We start from the raw sequence: 6,324 nt of genomic DNA on the forward strand, positions 1-6,324 counted from the left end.
TCACCTGTGTGAATTACATTTTTTTGTTTCCTCCAAATATTCTTTATTTACTACTCTTTTCGCAAGGCGAGCTTGGGCCATTGCTTCTGATATTTTTCCTCAAAAATTCTTCAAATCGATCCAAAACTAATTTATAGTCTTCTTTATCTTATCTCAGTTCGTAACCTTCTGCAACTTTCTAATCGGATGTCTGACAATCATCATTGTCAATGCAGTCTAAAAAGAGTTCTCTCATCCAGTTGTTGGAATATCTTGTTATGTTGTCAACATTTTGTATACTTGTATACACTTAGTCTCAATAATGCCAAAGCTTTCGATGAAGTCTCCTTAAATGTGTTGCTTTGTAATCTTCACAGCTTGGGATTTGATAATTGTTTTATCTCAGTGTTTGAGTCTCGTTTTGGTGGTAAATCTATCGCAATGTAATTTGGCAAAAAAACGATTCTCATAACATTTAACAGTTATCAGAGGCGTTGCGCAGGGCTCCGTGCATGTAGCTTTGTTATTTTGAATTAATTTGTATTTAAACTGAACCACTGTCTCTCATTTCTAGTGATTTCTAAGCCAATTTTCGGTTGCTGAACCGAAAAAAATATTACATGAGAAATCATGTGAAGTTGGCCAAAAAATCGTGTATTTTTACCCGATTTCTCGCGTAAAAAGAATCAAACGATAAAAGGTCGATTTAGTTTACACGATTCTCTCGGGCTTAACCTCAGGATTTTTCGTGTGATTTACACGATTAATCATGTAATTTTCATGCAATTTCTCGTGTGTTTCAAACCGATGTCTCGTGTGTTTTCACACGAAAAATCGTGTCGTTTTCACACGAAAATTTGGTTGAGAACACACGAGAAATCGTTTGAATTTTACATGATTTATCGTGTGAATCACACGAGAAATCCTGAGATTAACCCCGAGAGAATCGTGTAAATTTACATGGTTTCTCGTGTAAATCGACCTTTTATCGTGTGATTCTTTTTACGCGAGAAATCGGGTAAAAATACACGACTTTTTGTTGAATTCACACGATAAATTTTTAGAGTGTGCTGCTTTGTAATCTTCACAGCTTGGGATTTGATAATTGTTTTCTCAGTTACCAGTTATCAGTGACGTTGATCAGGGCTCTCTGCTTGGATCTTTTTGTTTCCATAAACGAATTTCCATAAACGGTTAAACAGCAATTTATTTTGACTCAATTGCTTGGATATATGCAAGCAACTTCAAACTAATATTTCAGTCACAGAATTTTAAGAATTACTTAGCGCAATAGATGAGTTGGAACAATAGAATCCTGGTGAAGGCATAAGAAACAGAAAGCATATCTGTCAAACACAAATTTATTTACCCTAGGGCTGAAACCATTGAAATTTTTCTCCGAAACAAAGGCAAATGAGAGGAATAATCAACTGAATAATTAGATAAAGCAAACGATTTTGCTTTCGGAAAAAAATTTTCTTTTTGCGAAAGCTCGCAATTACTATAAGCCAGTTATTGTTAAATACAGTTTGTATTTTGGTGTCGTTCCATTGCTTATCCTGTATGCTTTGATTGTTTGGGTTACAGTTCATCAAATGCTTTCAATAATTTAGCAATACAAAAGACTCCTTTTCATGTGGATATTTGTTCATACAAATCATTATGAATCTTGCCTTAGGAAACATTCTCTATTACCGCTATGCCACCCTTTCAGAGTTTGCACAATTTGTTTTGATCAGCTGAACGATAAAATGTTTTCGATATCCCATCTTAAAAATGTTGGGATGTTCCCAAGAGAAATAACACAAAACGGTAACGAAACCAATTTCCACATCACCAGCAATTTCCACATGCTTGAAACGCCTTCTTGAGTCTGTCCTCATCAGTGCGGTTACAACCCTCAAAAAACAGAAAAGACATCACAAAAATAAGGACATACTTGAAGAGAAACGCAAACAAACATCTTCCTGCTGAACTAAATTTTCGTCTGAACGTTTGTTGGTCTTTATAAAAATAAGGCATTGGAACTATATGTAAAGATTCTAAAGATTGTGTTGGTTTAGTATAACTTTTCCGTTTCTTTGTAATTATAGTCCATATGAGGGGTGGACTAAGCTCTCTCTCTCTCTCTCTCTCTCTCTCTCTCTCTCTCTCTCCCTCTCTCTCTCTCTCACACACACACACACACACACTCTTTCTTTCTTTCTTTCTTTCTTTCTTTCTTTCTTTCTTTCTTTCTTTCTTTTTTCCTTCTTTCTTTCTTTCTTTCTTTCTTTCTTTCTTTCTTTCTTTCTTTCTTTCTTTCTTTCTTTCTTTCTTTCTTTCTTTTTTCCTTCTTTCTTTCTTTCTTTCTTTCTTTCTACCGCAATTTGCTTCAGCGCAAGATATGGCTAATTTTCATCTCTTCTCTGTTTAAAAGTTTTCTGGGTTCGAAATCTTGCCAGTTTTCAGCTAATATATATTATAATTGTTTATTACCTTTAAACTGGGAACCACTGCAAGTTCCTATAGTGCGAAGAGTAATAGCAAGACTAGTTATGGTCTGATCGTGGAATTCTAAAATCCAAAAAACTCAAGGTTGCCTTCAGCGGCTCTTTTTTCTAAAAAAAATTTAACGAATTTTCTTGATCATTACAGAACATAACAAATTAAATAAAGGTGTATTAAATAAAGGTATTGACTGGTCCAATTCGTTTCATGAACCATTGCCAGTTATTGTTTTGTTTTTTTTTCACATTTTTTTTGTCATTTTGACTTTTGAATTCATTTGTATTCAAATCAAACAAAGAATTATAGAGCATTGCCAGTATTTTCCCTTTTTTAAATCAATTTGCAGATTAATTTCAGCGAATACCTGAAGCACCTTCAGTATGTTTAACTTTTTGTCACTATGGCGGCTTTACGCTTTGATTAAATGTTTTCTGGCCTCAAAACTACTTAATTAAAAAAATTTGTGTTTGTACATTTCCCCACTTCTCAGGATTTTTTGGCTTGTCGCATTAACAAACTATCATTAGCGCACTGATCATTTTAGTGGTGTTCAAAATTAGGAATAACTATTTTTTCAGTTTTTCAGAATTATTTTGTGGTTTTCAACGGCTGCAACGTGGTTTTCTTGAAAAATATAATGGAAATTAAACTACTTTTGTCTTTAATTACCTTTCTTCTTGGTCGTACGCGCAGTTCTGAACTATTGGAGTTTTGTGAGGTATGGAATCTTGGGAAGAACACATGAGCTTATTGGCTGTTTTTGGTTGTTAGCTGACTATTTTCATGGCTTTGAAGATAATTTTTATAAGACTTTTTGGTTTTTAATTTTTGTCTGTACTTGAAGATCTTTTCTTAAAAGTATGACATACTCTGCTTTGTGGCAGTTCTCAACTGCTTCCTGGGGGAAGAAACAAACATATATAATAATTTCAATTGAGAGTTAAGGAATTTTCGCGACTTCGAAAATAAATGTCTGCAAAAAAAATTCTTATCTATTTGTCTTTTTCTAACCTATTCGTAAAAATTACGGCTCGGAAAACGTTTTTTGGCAAAATGGTCAGACACTTTTGAATGAAGCTAGTTTTTTTTATTAAAAATTATGGTCTTAACGGCCTCGAAGTTAGTTTTCTGCCAATTCTTTTTGTCTGCTGTGTTCTTTGTCTCTGTTTTTGAACTTTGCATCTTTTGTTCTTTTTTGTCTATTTTTTATTTTTAGTTTTGTTAATTACATGTCAAATATGTCAAAATTGGCGTCAAAAAAGACGCAATTGAGCAGTTCCTAATTTTTTCTGCAACTTTATTATGGTTGTGGCTTGTTGGACACCAGTATTTTGATTTTTTATGATTGATTGTATTTCATTTCAAAACTAAGTGTTTTTATTACTTGGAACATTCGCTTTCATGATTTTGCGCGTAAATTTCATGTTAACTGCTTTGTTGTTTTTCGTCTACATGTTACCGAGTCTCATTAAGGATTGGTTCAAATTCTTTTCTTGTGAAAAAAAAGAACCAGTTGGCTTTTTTGTGAAGTTTTTCTTCAGATAGACATAATGTTTTGGATGCCATTAATGTTTGTTGTTGTTATTTGATTTTTTTAAATGTTTTCTCGTATTCTTAAATGATGGCAAATCTCTTTGGTCTTCTAAAGTGGCTTTTTTAGTCCACTGAGTGATTTGAGTTAGAAGCAATACTTTAATTCATGCACCAGATAATTTTCCAAACAATACATGACGTTTTAAGAGTTTTCTCTTAGTGAACTAATGATATAAGTTTTAGCAAGGTTTTGCGAATTGGCAAGTTTTATTATTCTCGTTTTATAGATCAAGGTCTACCAAGTGAATTATTTTTTGAGTCGGAAATCGTTTTTTGGCATGATAGAAAGGCTCTTTTCAAAAAACTAGTTTTTTTTAAAAGTTCTGGTCTTAACGGCCTCGACGTTGGTTTTCAGCCAATTTTTCTTTGTCTTCTGTGTTTTTTGTCCTTGTTTTTGAAATTTACATCTTCTGTTCTGTTTTGTCTATTTTTCTCTTATTCTTTGATTTTTGTTAATTTCAAGTCATATATGACAATATTGGCGCCAAAAATACGCGAAAGATCAAGTGTTATTTTTGTCAGCAAATTGATTATGGTTGTGGCTTGTTTGACACCGGTATTTTCTATTTTTTTTATGATTGATGGTATTTGTCGTTTTTTGCTATCGTAGGAGATTTTCTCATGAAAAACAGATCTCAAGGGCTTCAGTTTGAAAATCAATTGATTCTGTTCAATACTTTTTAATTTCTGTCGATATTTGTAAAAAAAAATTAAAAAAACAATTCTGCGTTTTCTGTTCTCGCTTTGTTCATGTTTGCCTAGTCTCAATAATTAAAGGTCACATATCATGTCGCTAAAAAAATGAGACAAAATTCAACATATTTTGTTTTTTAAGTGGATTCAATATGATTTTTTTGGCTGCGAAATGTGCTTTTTCGAAAAAAAAATTCTTTTGTTTTGGTCTGTTGTTGACGCTCTTTATGTAAACGAAGGATATATTTTGATCAAAATAATTTTTCTATTTCAGTGTATATAATCATTATCATGATTTTGAAATTAATGATTTTCGAAAAAAAAAACAAAAAAGGTTTTTGTAACTTTGCTCTTTTCCCTTCCATTTGTTACCTAGTCTCATTATTGAAAGGTCACTTATCACTTTCTTGTCGTTCAAAAAGCGCTCAACCGAACATCTCTAAATCTTATGGTATAGATTAGGGTTTTAACGCTTTGGACACCTATTCCTCGCATAATTAACCAATTTTTTTTTCAGTACTTCTGGCATATATTAGTGGTATGAAAAAAATTTTAATAAAGACAGATCCCAATGTTTTATCTTAAGGATTCATTAGAGATCGTAATACAAACGTCTTCAATGATTTCATTTTAAAACTAAGTGTTTTGATTACTTGAAACATTTGCTTTCAAGATTTTGCGCGTAATTTTTATCTTAGACCATTTGTTTTTTTTTGGTCTACTTGTTACCAAGTCTCATTAAGGACTGGTTTCAGATTTTTCTAGTGAAAAAAAAGGAACCAATTAGACTTTTTTATGAAGTTTTTCTTCATATAGACATCATGTTTTGGATGTCATTAATGTTTGTTGTTGTTGTTTGATTTTTCTGATCTTGTCTCGTATTCTTAATAACGGCAAATCTTTTCGGCCTTCAAAAGTGGCTTTTTTTGTCCACTGACTGATTTAAGTTAGACGCAATACTTTTTTGTCATACACTACTTATTTTTCCAAACACTACCTGAATTTTTAAGAGTTTTCTATCCGACCCTCATTTGATAGACACTTATGCCAAAATTTCGATGTGCGTGGTGGCACATTATGTGCAAATTCACATTATCGAGCCTCTTTTTTGGGCTTTAGCTGTGAAAACTATCGTAAAAACAGACAAGTGTACATATATTCCGAGGAAAGTTTTTTTAGTCGTACGATTTTATCAACTTTTAGGTTGATTCATTTGATTTCCAAAATTTGCAACGCGCCGAGTTCGTTATCTAGAACAACTATTCAACAATTTTTTGCAGTTTGGCAAGTCTTATTCTTGGTTACGTGACAATTTACCCAATGCCATTATACCCAATGCCAAAATACCCAATGCCATTATACCCAATTCAATTTGATATTTTCGTTCCGTAATCCGAGTACTAATTAGCAGAAAATAGTTCTTACTTGTATGATTAAACAAGCGGATAATTTAATCCCCTGTTCGTTTGTGATTGTTTCATATCAGGTCCCAGGGGCCGCTGAGGCATGGCCATGGCCATTAAATATGTTAAAACATAGGGTAATACCGACTGCTAATTTGTTGTCGAA

At 32.7% G+C, this 6,324-nt stretch overlaps 1 protein-coding gene across 1 annotated transcript in view; it reads right to left on the reverse strand.

Moving 5' to 3' along the window:
• The window catches only part of LOC142343165 (uncharacterized), a 219,224-nt gene that overhangs the window by 140,878 nt on the left and 72,022 nt on the right, over positions 1 to 6,324 (reverse strand). The window lies entirely within an intron of this gene.

The sequence above is a fragment of the Convolutriloba macropyga genome, chromosome 7 (genome assembly GCF_964194025.1).
Source record: "Convolutriloba macropyga chromosome 7, txConMacr16.3, whole genome shotgun sequence".
NCBI classification, from domain to species: Eukaryota; Metazoa; Xenacoelomorpha; order Acoela; family Convolutidae; genus Convolutriloba; species Convolutriloba macropyga.